Genomic DNA, 15101 nt, shown 5'->3' with positions numbered 1-15101 from the left:
TGCAGCCATGATGAGTGCCTCTGTGCTGTCCTTCAGTCCGGCCCGCTCTAGCCATTGGTAGGATTTCTTGATATAAGCCACTTCAGTTATGTTCCGGTGGTACATCCCATGTAGGTGTTTGTCCTCCCATGATGGTCCCTCCTCCAGTACCTCTTCCTCTGTTCCCGATTGCCTGAGACATTCACTAAGCACGTCATCTGTTGGGGCCTTATCTTTGATGTACTTGTGGGTCTTGGATGTTTCATCCTGGATAGCGGCTCTCACACTCTCTAGTCCACAGCCGCCTTCCTTACGGCTAGCACACAGTCTCAGGGTGCTGGATTTGGGATGGAACCCTCCATGCATGGTGAGGAGCTTTCGTGTCTTAAGGTCTGTGGTCTGTATCTCTTCCTTTGGCCAACTTATTATTCCTGCAGGGTATCTGATCACTGGCAGGGTGTAGCTGTTTATTGCCTGGGACTTGTTCTTGCCATTGTCCTTGCTGACTTCTTAGGACTGGCCTTACTCGTTGGAGGTATTTGGCAGTGGCTGTTTTCCTTGTTACCTCTTCGAGGTTGCCATTTTCCTGTGGTATTCCAAGGTACTTGTAATCATCCTCAATGTCTGTTATTGTTCCTTCTGGGAGTGAGACCCGTTCTGTGTGGACTACCTTCCCTCTCTTTGTCACCATTCGACTACACTTCTCAAGCCCGAATGACATCCCAATGTCAGTGCTGTAGATCCTGGTGGTGTGGATCAGTGAGTCGATGTCCCGCTCGCTCTTAGCGTATAGCTTGATGTCATCCATGTAGAGGAGGTGACTGATGGTGGCCCCATTCCTGATCTGTATCCATAGCCAGTCTTGTTGATTATTTGGCTGAGAGGGTTCAGACCTATGCAGAACAGCAGTGGGGACAGAGCATCTCCTTGGTATATGCCACATTTGATGGACACTTGTGCAAGCGGCTTGCCATTGGCCTCAAGGGTGGTTTTCCACAACCTCATCAAGTTTGCAATGAAGTCTCTTAGAGTCCTGTTGATGTTGTACATCTCCAAGCATTCAGTGATCCATGTGTGTGGCATTGAGTCATATGCTTTCTTGGTGGTGTGTTGGGTTCTGCAGTCTTGGGCGACTGTTCTGTCAACCAGGAGTTGGTGTTTGGCTCCTCTGGTTTCTTTGCCGATGCCCTTCTGTGCTTTGCTCATGTATTGATCTATGTGCCCACTTATCTTAGCCGCGATGATGCCTGAATGGAAGCTGATGTTGTGGAGAGAGGGATCCTTCAGGATTGTACGCCCTTCGGTAAGCCATTCAGGGTGCGTCCCATCCCTTAGCAGCTGGTTCATTTGTGATGCTAGGCGCTCGTGGAGTGCAATGAGCTTCTTTAGCCAGTAGGTGAGGATCCAGGGCCCGGTGCTGTCCAGTTTTTCATACCTGAGACTTTTTCTTGGATGTCTGCCACTGTGATGGTAACTGGATTCTGTTCAGGGAGGTTGCTATGGTCCTCTCTCAGAGCCACCAGCCACTGTGCATCGCTGTTGTGTGATGCCTCCCTCTCCCATATACTTTTCCAGTACTGTTCAGTTTCCAGCCTTGGTGGGTATGTTCTGCTGTTATTACCCTGCCATTGAGCGTACACTTTTGCAGGTTGAGTTGCGAACAGCCAGTTTATTCTTCATTATCTCTCGTGTACCACTTTAGGCGGCTGGCCAAGGCTTGGAGGCTTTGTTTGGCAGTTTCAGGTATGGGTACTTGTTTTTTCATTGCACCTCTCTCGGCCTCTGTCAGTTGGCTCCCATGGTTGCTCTTATAGCCAAGCATCTCGAGGATCACTGCTGCTGAAGTGTATATCACCTCATTGGTTTCAGTGATGGTTGTGGTAGGGCATTCACATCTTCTCGGAGACTTTCTGATGGTAATTCACTTAGCCGTTGTAATTGGCGTTGTTCATTCATTCTGATTCATGATCTTATCTTTCAGGTCAGTCACTGCCTTGTTCAGCTTGATTGCACTTGTTGGGGCTTTGTACCCAATCTCTGGTTGAGGAGCTGCCGTTGGCTCCCCTCTGACCTGGCGTCCTGGCTCCCCCTTGATGGAGCATTTGTGTTGTATCTCGTCAATCTCAAGTTGTGATAGCAGTTGCCGTTTGTGGATGTTGGAACACTGAGCTACTAGTTGCTTCGCTGTAAGCCTTGATTGTGGGTTTCGAAGTAACCATTCATCCCACATCCTTTGCATGTAGCCCCTCTGACTAGGGTTACTGGAGTAGTAGCATTCCAACAGAGCCTTGTTATTGCATCTCGCCCATTTTCGTCTTGTTCCAGTAGCCCATTTTTCATCACGGTGCTCTGGTTCCCCAGCACCTGACACAGGCCTTATTTGGCCGGGCGACGTCTGAGCCGGCATCTCATGTCTTTCATTGTCACTCATCATTGTATGAGGTAGGCAGTAGCGTGAAGGGTCTTGCCTAAAGACCCACACTGGATGGTGGTCAATGCTCAATGTGCCCCGAAAAAAAAAAAAAAAAAATTAATAATTTTGCAGATAAAAAGCAAGCAAGCATATCTGACCTGTTGGTCCAAAACAAAAACAGCAAATAGCTTCTTATGCAGTTCTTAATCATAGCATGAAAAGTAATAATTGTCCCTTGTGTGGCAGATTTATAGCTGCCATCACTTGTTTGCTGACTTCCAAAGCTCCTTTAGATCTTGATCTGCTCGTTTGAAGGTCTTCGCATTATCTGAGTATATGACCTTGCAAAGTCCCCTCCTTGCTATGAACCTCTTTAGTGCCAAAAGGAAGTTCTCCGTACTTTGACTTGAGACTAGTTCCAAATGTATGGCCCTAGTGACAGCACAGGTGAAAAGTGCTATGTATGCCTTACTCGTACCATTACTAGTCTTCACCATGAGCAGCCCAGCAAAATCCACACCAGCTCTTTCAAATGGAGGAGATTCAATGACTCTATCCCTTGGTAAGGGTGCAGTGGCCTGCTGGGCTGGCTTAGCCTTAAACCTCTTGCAGACGGGACACCTTCCGACTATCTGCTTAACGAGCTGTCTACCCTTCAGAATCCAAAATCTGTCTCTGACTTGCATGAGTGTATCTCTTATACCCGAGTGCAAAACCTTCTCATGAAAGTTTTGAATTAACAGTTCACAATACCTGTGTTTAGCAGGGAGAATCCATGGGTGCTGCTCTCTAAAGGTGAGATCAGATTGCTGCAGCCTTCCTCCCACCCTAATCAGGCCTTACTCATCAAGGAATGGTTTGAGTTCTTTGATTTTTGAGTCTTTATGTACACTCTGTCCTTCCCTGAGCAAATTCATCTCTCTTTCAAACGTCTCCCCCTGAGTCATTTTGACCCAATACAATTCAGCTGTCATTAACGCTTCAGCAGAAAGCTCTCCATGCTCCTTCACGCTTGAGCGTGTATTGGTGAGGAATCTCTTCACCCAAGCGGTTATTCTGAGAACAGTACTAAGTTTGCTGTATTTGCGTAGGTCAAGCAGCGGCTCTCTTTTGTCTGTGCTGCTAAACTGCACTGCAACTTGGAACTTAGATCTGAGTTCTGCATTTACCTCTTCTTCTGGAAGCTCCACGTCTGCTGATATTACTGCGTTCACTGACTGAAGAAAATCAGGTCCATTCCACCACAAGTGATTATCAATCAAATGGTCAACAGATTGTCCTCTTGTTGGCAGATCTGCTGGATTATGTTTTCCTTTGCAGTATGACCATGACTCTGGTTTGGTGAGGCTCTGAATCTCAGTCACTCGATTTGCCACAAAGGGCTTCCATTTTTGCGCCGAACTGCAGATCCAGCTCAAGACTATCATTGAGTCTGTCCACATATGGGCTAGCCTAGCACCTATCAAGGCTCCCATTAGCTCCAGTCGAGGAAGCTTTAGAGGCGCATCTCTGGATTTTGAAGCTACCAGAGTCGAAATCATTTCTGCAGTCTCACTCTTGCCTTGCAGATATCCAACCGCACAGTAAGCCTTTTCACTTGCATCGCAAAAGACATGGAGCCTGACTGTCTCACTTTGCTGATTAGTCAAGATTTCTCAAGGTGTAGCTGTGGCAACTCGTCACACCACTGCTTACATTTGTGGGCTAAATCTGGGGGTAGTTCCTCATCCCACTTGAGACCTCGCTCCCACATTTCCTGGAAGCGACATTTTACACGTGTGGTAAAGGGTGTTAGGAAACCTATTGGATCAAAGATACGGGATGATATTTGAAGGACACTCTTAGTACTGTGTTTCCTTTTCAAAACATCCAGCACTTGCTGCAAGTTGAACACAAAGTCATCGTGGTCTTGCCTCTCCATATTAATCCCAACACTTTCAATGCAATGTTGTGCGTCTGAGTCTGCTGGGCTTTCAATCTGGTCTTTCGTCCATCTCGCTCTCAGGTCAGAGGAGTTGGTTGTCCATTTCGCAGCTCCATTCCTGCAGCAGCCAAGATGGCCTTTGCTTGCGCTGTTATAGAACAGGCTTTGTTTACATCAGGTGAGCTTGCAATGAAGTCATCCACATATAGTGACTCTCGGAGTACTGCCACAGTTTCTGGCTGTTCAGACTCATACTGTTTGAGATGGGTTCTAATTGTTGCTGCCAACAGAAAAGGGCTAGACGCAACTCCAAATACAACTCTGTTCATTCTCATGATGCGAAGCTCCTCTTCAGAATTTTGTGAAGAGGGATCATAGGTCCATAAGAACCTCACAACATCTCAATCCCTCTCTTTCAGTCCGATCTGCAGAAAAGGCTTTGCGATATCAGCTTTGAAGGCAACCTTGTGCAGGCGGAACTTAATAAGCACATGGAGTAAGTCTGGGTTTAAGTTAGGCCCAACAAGCAAACAGTCATTGAGGGAGGGCAAAACCTCTTTGTGTGAAGACGCATCAAACACTATTCTCAATTTGGTTATTGCCTTATTGTCTCAGATTACTGGATGGTGTGGCATGTAATACTTTGCTGTGCTGGTCTGCTCTACTATTTGTGTGTCCTCTACTTCCTCACATATCTCTTGCTGCAGATATTCTTGAATCACATCACTGTATCTCTCATTGTCAGTTCTAAATCTTTTCTTGAGAGCTTCAAACCTCTTTCTTGCAACATTGCCATTGTCTTTAAGCTCTGATGTATCTTTGCCACATTTCCATGGCAACTCAACTTGATAGCGTCCGTTTTTAAAGCATACCGTCTGTTCAAATATCTCTATCTCTTCAGCTTCTTCTACACTTGATGATTTGTCATAGACGATGCCGAGATATTCAATTTCCCAAAACGTGTGTAACTGCCTTGAGATCTGATCGTCTTCTGCCACGCTAATGTGCATACATGTGGTTTCCATCTCGCTTGAGTTTGAAACAATACCTTGAATGGTCCAGCCAAAGGCGCTGTCCAGAGCCACAAGGGAATCTGTTAACCTCTTGATCTTCCCAGATACAACCTTCCAGTAGAAATCTGCTCCAGTGAGCACTAGAAGTTCTGGATCAGCACCCTCAAGCGGAAAACCTGCGAGCTGCAGTCCTTTCTCCTTCATCAGTCTTTGAATTTGATCATCAGGTACCTTCATGACAGCTGAAGACACTTGTGGGGTCTCAATAGCATCAATCTCAATTTTCTGCTGTGTGTTCCACACATTTTCCAATATAATTTTTACAGTGTTACGCTTGGTCATGACAGAATTGGGAGAACTGAAGGTGTGGAGGTTCAATGTCTCTTGTCTCAGTACTGGTAGCTGCAAACTTCTCACCAGCTTCTCATGATGGAAGCTTCGTTGACTACCTCCATCTATCAAACACTGTACAATTTTTCTCCCTCCTGGACCCTCAGCCTTTGCTGTCTGCAGCAACACTGTGTTTGGTTCCTTTGATTTGATATTTTCTGTACTTGACACAGATCAAACCACAGTGTCCGTCTTCATGCTAGATGTTTCTGGCTTTTCTTTGCTTTGTTCACACACAGACTGATGATGGCAACGACTACAGAGTGGACACGTAACACCCTTAGCTTTATAGTATTTTGCTATGTGTCTTGTGCCAAGACACACAAAACATCTGCCCAACTTTTTCAATTTCTCTTTGCGTGCAGCTACTGAATAATCGGGACAATGCTCTGACTTATGGGTTGCGCTGTCACAAAATACACAGTTTGTTGGAACTGTAGGGCAAGCTGTATGCAACGCAGCAGCTGATGGAGCGTTCAGTGTTTTGGGTTGTGATTCACTACCTGGAACTGCTTTGTTAAATGGTTTCTGAACAGCTTCCCTTTGTACGCAATTGGGTCTTGTGAGCTACTGTGCTCTTTCTCTGCTCTGAACTTCAAGATGCAAAAATGCCATGAACTCAGGTACACTCCATACATCATTTGTGCCAGCCTTTCATGTATAACTGAGTGCAATGTCATTTGGAATCAGCTGCATTAGTATTGGGCAAAGAAGGCTGCAGCTCCAGTTAAGTAGGATTACAAGTAAGTGAACTTTTCTCTCTTGCACAGCGCATCATTTAAGTGAATGGCAGTCTCATATTGGTTCCAAAACTCTTGCCAAGCACTTATTTCTCCATCAAATTTGTCAATTATCAACTTTGGCAATTTAACTGACTGCCTGTTATGCGATCTGTGAGCACTTACGTCACTTTGACGCGCAGTTGAATCTCTGCTGCATTGAATCAGTCGGGTGGCACGTCTTTTCCATAACACAATACGGTCTTGATATTGCTGCGCGCTATCAACCTCGTCCTCGAGTTCGTCTGTCGGCGTTGCCTCCTCTATTCCCTTGTCCAGTTCTGATAAGCTTTCCTCTCTCGTACTCAACAATGACAACAGTTCACGCAATTTCTCACAATCTGCATCGTCCTTGTTGATCTCCTCTTCTATACGAGTCAAAAGCTTTGTAGTGGAAGCTCTAATCGTTCCGCGCTTCCATCTCATTCGCTCGTAGTGTTCAGCCATTGCCACTCACTCACTCGCAGCCGCAAGCTAACTACAAACCTCTTGTGAAAGTCCGTTAATAAAGTCCAAATTCCCGGGTTTCGGCACCATGAATTAGTTTGGAGTAAAATGATGAGATGGGAAGCATCTTGTTTTGCGGGAACTTTACTGAACAAAGTTTTATGAGGAACAAAACAACTGTATATGCTTAGCAAGCAAAAACATAGAGGTGGCCCCGTCCTTTTCCAGTATTCCCAGCCAATCATCTCTTGTGCTGCTGCTCATGGGAAATGTAGTTCGTTTGAACATATTGTGAAGGTAAACAACAAAACGATCATAAACATTAAAGCAATGATGATCATTTTAACCTTATATTTAGTATTGTTCAATATCAATAAACTGCAAATAATAAATTGCAACAGGGCTTGAGTGTTTTCAGAATCAGAAATACTTTTAGATTGATCCCCGAGGGGAAACTCTTTTGTTACAGCAGCTCACTGTCACGTCAGTGCACACAAGGAGTAGAAGTACTAGCAAAAAAATATAATACACTATAGTACACTGTAATACAGGTAACCAAATAAATGAAGTAAGTGGGTAAGTATAAAATAAAATAAGTGTGCAGTACCAAGTGGGTTTACAGGTTGATGATAGAAGTACAGTATAAGGTAATAGTGCAATGAGTATGTCAATAACAATAATAATAGTCAGTCCAACCCAGTCCAGTTTATTGTCCAAACCACTAAGTACATTTACCAAAGTACTGTACTTGAGTACATTTCTGAGCTACTTGTATTTTACTTGAGTATTTTAATTTTATGCTTCTTTATACTTTTCAGTGGGAATAATTGTACTCTTTCGCCACTACATTTATTTGGCAGCTGTAGTTACTAGTTACTTTGCAGATGAAGAGTTTAAAAACCTATAATGAGCATATAAAATGCGATGTATTGTTATACAGTAAATAAAAAAAACAGCAGTATATAACATAGGTAGAACTGGCTTTACTGCAGACAGCTACAACATTAAAATGCAGTTTAAATGTTACTGCATCAATAATAATAATCCAATAGTAAAATATATAATAATGTAACACTGACAGAGCCCATTTTGGCAGCATAGAACTTTTACTTTTATACTTAAAGTAGCCTACATTTTTCCGATAATACTTAAGACCTTAATACATCTTCCACCACTGATATCAAGTCATTAATATAAAAAAAACTCAGTAATTTAGCTTTATGAAGCCATAAGGATTGCTTTCACAGCCTGTCATGTATTCATTTAGCTTAATGTCCTCCCTCCTCTCTCTGTTTCTCTCTTTGTGAACTGTCACTGTACAGACCTTTGATCAGTGTTAGCAGGTCAGTAAACATGTCTATTAGCCCTGCTCAGTCTAGTAAACATTATCTATCCTACAACTCTGCAAATGTCTGGGATCAATCCACAGTGCAAAAACAACTACGGTTCACTTTTGACAAGATATATATAGAGACAGATACACAGTAAATGATTTTTTTTCTCCATTGCTTATTCTCTACACATTATCAGATATCTCAGATCAAAAGCTAAATAGGATGTCCTTGTTTTGCACAGATTTCAAGCTGTGTACTTGAAATATTGTGGGTTGTTATGACCTCCCCCCTCGCCCCGGCTGCAGATGCCAGTTTATTGAGCTCTTTCTAAATCCTGCTAAAACCGAAACAACAAAAAATGAAGTTTATGCCTGTAGACGAGCTCCTTCAAACTCCGCTACATTTTTCTTTTTATCTGTTATCTTATTTTGTCTGGCTTCATTGCCGAAACACGTAGTATAACCTACTGGTCGGGAAGACGTTGAGAAGATCCACGGTGGGTGCTGTGTGATCGCCCCAGGGGGAGAGGAAGGACACATGCTCAAGTGCAGTCAGTGGACACACAGTTTCCAGATGTCGAACATTTTATGTGAAGATAATAACCAGATTATTATCTTCACTATCTTGTTTCTGCTGTTTCGCATTCTCCCAGACGCAAATTTAAAAAATGCATTGAATTGTTTCCTGGGTGTATAGGCCTACGTGTATGTATATACGTAGGCCCAAATAACTGTAGGATATATATATTATAATATTGTATGTGTGTAGCATGAAGGGACTACTACAACCTTGTGTTGTATAATGATAAATAAATTACCTTGTACCTTGTTGCACCTCCTAAATACAACTTCCATCATCTTTCCAACCACTAACTTCCCCTTAAGGTGATATTGCAATATTAGTGTTAGGTTGACATTACACCACCTACCATACACACACAACTCCCTGAAATAGGTGAAATGCAACTTCTCTGTGTTTGAACAGCATGGTGACCAAGTACACACCCAAACAGTTAATCATCAGAAGTAGTTAGAAACAGTTTGAAACCATGCTGAAAAGATTATGAACATAAACTTCACGTGCATTTTTACCAACCGGTTTATTTCAACGTTCATTTCCACGGTTGTTGTATAAATTTGTGTACATGCAAGTTATTTTATTTGAGTGTTTTTATAGACTGGAAGAGATTTGTCACTATTGTCTGTTGATGTGATGTAAATAGATTTGATGAAATGTTCATGTTAATCAACACTTTCCTGTGTCCTTTCCACACTGTTCCTCTTAAAGACACACAGCAGTGACACTGCGTTTCCTTCAGTGTATTACGAGAAGGTGTACACAAAATACTTGACATACCAAACACTCTTCATTTGAATACAATTGACATAATTCAGAGCTCCCACATTCTCTTTTACCTTTTGAATGCATGTATCAGTTATTGTTACAAAGCAATACATTTACAGTGTTATTCATCATATATACGATTGATAGAAGGTCACTTCAATACAGCTCAAAGGGATTTTTGAAGTTAACAAATGTATTCCTACACAGAACAGAGTAGCATTAGTATGGCCTGAAGTGAGCTTACCAGGAAATGCTTTTGGATTTGAATTCAAAGGGTTCACAGAAATAAAATGAATCATCTCTATAAGATGCACACACACACACACACGATTAATTCACAGTGGAGTACTGACTTTCAAATGTCCCTTTGATAAAAATAAAAGCGAGCAGGAATCCTTTTTTCGTGTGGACTGACTTAAAAATACTTGACTTGAGAAAAAATAGAAAATGAATAGTTTTTCATATAAGGAAAATGTTGTTTACAATATATAGTTTTAGTGATTTACTGTATTTCACAGTGCCAGTTTGACTTGAATTTTGGGAAGATGTCAATGTGGAATTTTTCTGTGTTGTTAATCATTATACTAAACCCAAACTAGTCCAGTGGATCCTCACTGCACACGGAACATTTGAGCTTTACACATGCACTTTAACACCACCTGCCAGGGACTAAGAGCATAGCATACAATTCACTGAATTAATCTTTTGTGCACCTAAAAAACTTGAATAACATAATGATGCAGTTGTTTATCTAATTAGATTCATGAGGACCTTCACAACTTGTTTTACACTGTTCCTCAGTCTTGCTGTCTGTCCCCATCAAAAAGACTGAGGACAAGCTTGGGTGTTAATAGGTCTAACATTTGCCATCACTTTGCCAAAAGCCCCTATGAAGGCAGGGGTTTAGCCTTTTTAGTCATTTTTTCATGTCTCTTTTATATACATTTAATATATGTTGTTTTGTCAATATTTCAGTCTTGTGAAGCAAACAGTTCATCTCTGTTGGCCTGCTGTCTGCACCCTCTACGTCAGGAGCTGAATTCATTTAAGTTGAATAGACAACACGTATTTTGACTTATCAAATACAGGTGCAAGTGACAGGATAGTATGATCATGAATGGTTCACAAAGATAAGCATGTTTTCTTGCCATGGCTACTATGCCATAAAGTACATAGAATGAAAATCAACAGTAGCTTATATCATTAAGCAGCTCTGATTTGAAATAGTGGCATCTTCTCAGACTGACAGCGCTCCTGTTGGGTCTCGTCTTGTTGTAGAGATCCATCCAGCCAAACTAACCTGGCATTCTGCACTGCCTAAACGGCAACATTCCCTTAACCCTTCTTCCAAACTGACAGAGAAATCTGTGTGGAGATCCAGAGAGAGCACACACACATCCTGATGGCAGGAAAACAGCCATAGGCTACAGTTACACCACTGCTGGTACTGTGTATGGATAAAGTGGGTCAGAGAAATCCAGGCCATCCTGATAGTGGTCTGTGTGCTCTGTCAGCCGAGGGCGCAAGAGAGCTGCTGGACAGAGTGAAGGGGCGGAGTAAATGGTAAATAGACTGTACTTGTGAAGCGCCTTTCTAGTCTCAAAGCACTTCACACACTACATATCCCATTCACCCCAGTCACACACTGATGGCATGCTCATCAGTCCAAAGTAACTAATCATTCACACACACCGAAGGCACAGCCCTCGGGAGCAATTTGGGGTTCAGTGTCTTGCCCAAGGACACTTCGACATGTGGGCTGGGGGAAGCTGGGATTGAACCTTCCGATTGGTGGACCCACTCTACCACTAAGCCACAGCCGAGTAAGATACAGTATGTGATTCAGCCAAGGCCTGCTGTCCCCATGGTGGAGACCAAACCAAGAATGCACACCCCAACTCGAAACCTTTCTTACAAATTCAATTAACTAAAATTTATCATTCCAGTTTTTGTTTATTTTCTTTTGTTAATCAAATGGTTCTGCTTGGACTAAAACTTTGGAGCAACAGCTGGTGGAGTACATGCCGTACACACCATCAATGGAAAAAAGTTGGTAAAACATAATTCTGTCATAAAACAACCTGTTGAGCAAAATGCTTTACAAGTTATAGGCACTGTATGTGGTCATGTATTCACATTGAGGAGTACTCGGGTAAAATTGTCAGTAAACTAAATTGATTTTTAATGTCCACCCTGATGCTGAACCTCAGTATTTGCTGCTGGGTTTACCCAGTCCTTATATTTCAGGCTCTCATCAAAGAAGGATATTCAGTATTCTTACATTTGCTGCCTGGAAAATATATATTGCTCATGTGGATTGATAATACATCACCTACAATTGTGGCATGGCATAAGCTGATATTTGAGCTAAAATGGAATATCTAACACACAGATGTAAATGTAAAATTGATTATTTTTTTAAGAGTTGGACATCTTACTTGTATTAAAAGGAATCAGAATCAGAAATACTTTATTGATCCCCGAGGGGAAACTCTTTTGTTACAGCTGCTCACTGTCACGTCAGTGCACACAGGAACAGAAGTACTAAGCAAAAAATATAATACACTATAATACAGGTCAGAAAAATTAAGTACCAAGTGGGTATAATTATAAAATAAAATAAGTGTGCAGTACCAAGTGGGTTTACCGGTTGATGATAATAATACGGTATAAAGTAATAGTGCATGAACTGTCAAGTTAAGTGTAGCTATTAAGATTATAATGAGACAGAGGATATTGCACAGCAGTATATAGAGGTATGAATAAATATCAATAATAATAGATTTCAATAATGAAAATTGAGTTATAAGGTGGGATATTTATTTATTTACTTACTTTTGTTTACAAACAAAACATAAAGCTATGGACTTTCATTTGATAATAGTCTGCAGGACCAGATCACATCACAGTCCATAGGATCCTTGTAAATCTCTATTTGTCTGGTGCCCTCCCCAGGAGCCTAGGCTGTTGTGGGCCCCTACCTTATCTATAGACCAATCAATTATTTGATTAATGGAGAAAATAACTGGCAGAATAATCGATAATGAAAATAATGATTAGTTGCAGGCCAAATCAATTAAAAAGTCAATCATGACTTAAAGCATGAGCTGGGATGCAAACCCTGGTATTTCCTGTTAAAGGCACTGTTTGTTTACCTGGGCATCCACAATGACCTCCTTCCTACAACTTTCCACTATGGTACAAGAACATCATGCATTGGAAGAATATTTCCCATGGTGGCATTACATTTCCTCTAAAACATATAAGCCAATGCAAATGAATTGTATTTGAAAAGAATTTATCGGAGACAGGGTTCCTATAACCATGGCATTTCTAACTTCCCCAAATCAACTGTAGGTTCTTAACATTATGGTTTACTTGTGGGTGACACTAAATATTTTAAGCACATATGAAACCACATCAGAATCAGAATCAGAAATACTTTATTGATCCCCGAGGGGAAACTCTTTTATTACAGCTGCTCACCATCACGTCAGTGCGCACAGGAAGAAGTACTAAGCAAAAAATATAATACACTATAATACAGGTCAGATAAATTAAGTACAAAGTGGATATAAGTATAACAGCTAAAATAAGTGTAAGTACCAAAGTGGATTTAGAGGTTGATAGGTTAAGTATGTATGGTATAATAATACAAATACATACATATATGCCCCTACCACAAACACACACACCCATCATGCAATTATATTCCATTCAGGTGATTAGATCACTCCTCACGCCCAAAATCACTTCTCCACACAGTGATTAGGTCAATTCAAAGCTCTCCTCAATCACTCAGCCATACATGTATGTGAGAACAACTGTCCTTACAGCTCACACCCTCCCCTCATGCATACACCCCGGTGCTGTGTTGTGAGCTGACCAAATGGTCAGTGCTCTGCAGGAGGGTGGGTGTGTGTGTGGATAGTTGTGCAACTAGTTGTGAATGTTGTAAAAGTGCAAACAAATGTATAATACATGTTTATGAAACACACATGTGTGACGTCAGACTCTAGGGCCTATGCTAAACAGAGACAGCATGTTGGTGGTTGGTCAGCAAGTCATCTGCATATTGTTTGTATTGTCTGTTTGAGTGAAAGATGCCTGAAGGTTCTGTAGGTTACCTCAACGGATCAATATATTAACACAATTGTTGTTTAGCAGGCAGCTTGGTGTTAGCTTGTGTGAACCAGTGGGCCAGATTAATCAACATTACAAACTGTTAGTATTAAGTTGGGGTAATGGACAAGGTGAGAAATGGTTAGGTATAGATATTAGCTTGGGGTGGGTTAGTTTAGGCAAAGGTTTTATGTGCTTATGTTCAAGGGAAGCATTTGTGAAGCCAGCTAACCATGCTAAAGTTTCAGGGAGTCCTATCAAACATCAACTGAAGCAGAGCTAAGGACATTACTGGCAGCCAGCATTAGCAAACTTGAACTTTACCAACAGAAATTGACAAAATGTCCATAAAAAAATATCTTTTTGATCATTTTTTAAATTTTTTATCCCAATCAATGAAGATGGCTGTGCTTCTCCAGGGGAAGAATAGCCAATAAAATAGAGATAGTTGATTGGGTGAGTTAGCACATAAGCCTTTCTTGTGTTAGATATTTTGACATGTCACAGTAGGGACAGCACAGATGTAAATAATAAAATTAATAATGGCTGAATTTTCATTTAGCTGCTCCAGTTTCAGGGTCCTGTTATTGTGCCCTTGAATGGACCCTTGAATAGAACACAGCCATTGTTAATGTTATCAGTAACACCTGGGAATCCTACACTATGACAAGTCAAAATGTGTGCAGTGAAAAAGGCTGGCTAAATTTACAAGTTTGACTGGCAAACAGCTGCAGGCCTCTGTTTTGTCTTATTAAAAGCTGTGTGATGGTAACCCCCTGTAGTCCCTGGCTTGCAATAATACAGAAGTCAGAAACACTATGGACATCACAAAATATATGATGTAAAAGATATACTAAAGCAATTCTTATGTAGTTTTTTCTGTATTGACAGGGAAACTGTTCAAACATTTTTGTTTTGAATATAAAGCATATGCAAAGTTATGTTTTATTCATACATATAGCCATTCTCATTTAAATATCCCAAAAGAAAATTAACACATAGCCTACTGTATACCAAATTAAGTGGATTTAAAACCCTATCAAGATTGCTGTTTTAATTATTTTGACTGTATTATATCCTCTGTCACCTAAGAAGGCTGTTCTGTATGCTGTGACATGTTTGTGTGTTGATATTTTTGAGATTTAAATAAAAAATGGTGTGGAGAGAAAAAAAAGAGAAACACTGCGATGCCATGGGATCTACCATCTTGCCACGTTCCAGTAGAACGGATGGGGCGGGGCAAAGATAAGACTATCCACACGGTTGAATAAGCTGGACGCCTCTGGAATTCCATTGGTCTGAAAATTCTCACACCACGCCCATTTTTTGTGTGTAGCAAGCCTGTCATTGGTTGAG

This window comes from Siniperca chuatsi, linkage group LG13 (genome assembly GCF_020085105.1).
Source record: "Siniperca chuatsi isolate FFG_IHB_CAS linkage group LG13, ASM2008510v1, whole genome shotgun sequence".
Lineage (NCBI taxonomy): Eukaryota > Metazoa > Chordata > Actinopteri > Centrarchiformes > Sinipercidae > Siniperca > Siniperca chuatsi.
The sequence above is the reverse complement of the archived record's forward strand: the minus strand, read 5'-3'. Positions refer to the sequence as shown.